Genomic DNA, 658 nt, shown 5'->3' on the forward strand with positions numbered 1-658 from the left:
ATTTACACCTGAAAGAGTTTGATGAGATTATAGCCACTTTATATTTTCCAAACGTATCTGAGGACACAATCAGGCTAAAACTCTTTCCCTTTTCTTTAAAAGAGGAAGTTAAGACGTGGTTGTATTCACTACGTCCTAGATCTATTGGCACATGTAATGATATGCAAAGGGAGTTCATAAAGAAATTTTTTCCACATCATAAAACAAACACCCTTAAAAAATCGATCATGAACTTCGCCTAAAAGAAGGATGAAACATTCTTTCAATGTTAGGAAAGGTTCAAGGATCTTGTCAATTCATGCCCACAACATAGTTTTGAAACGTGACGCATTACACACTTTTTCTATGATGGACTGACATCTTTCATGCACCAATTGGTTGAGACGATGTGCAATGGGGAATTCATGAATAAAAATGTCGATGATGTGTGGGATTACTTGGATAGACTTGCTGAAAATACATAACCATGGGACACACACCCCAAATCAAGCACCATGTCTAGGCCAACTCAATCTAAGGAGAGGGGTGGAATGTATCTCCTGAAAGAGGACGATGATATCAATTCTAAAGTAACTAATCTCATAAAGAAATTCGAGGCCATGGAATTAAAGAAGGATAAGGTTAATGAAACTATTTGCGGTATTTGTGATGGTAACAT

The 658-nt window shown here is 36.8% G+C and overlaps 1 non-coding gene across 1 annotated transcript; it reads right to left on the bottom strand.

The window, feature by feature from the left end:
• Positions 1 to 209: 209 nt before the first annotated feature.
• On the bottom strand, positions 210 to 316 carry LOC131244811 (small nucleolar RNA R71). Its single transcript, XR_009170584.1, has one exon. It is a non-coding gene; the product is annotated as a small nucleolar RNA R71 (small nucleolar RNA).
• Positions 317 to 658: the final 342 nt, after the last annotated feature.

The sequence above is a fragment of the Magnolia sinica genome, chromosome 4 (genome assembly GCF_029962835.1).
Source record: "Magnolia sinica isolate HGM2019 chromosome 4, MsV1, whole genome shotgun sequence".
NCBI lineage: Eukaryota > Viridiplantae > Streptophyta > Magnoliopsida > Magnoliales > Magnoliaceae > Magnolia > Magnolia sinica.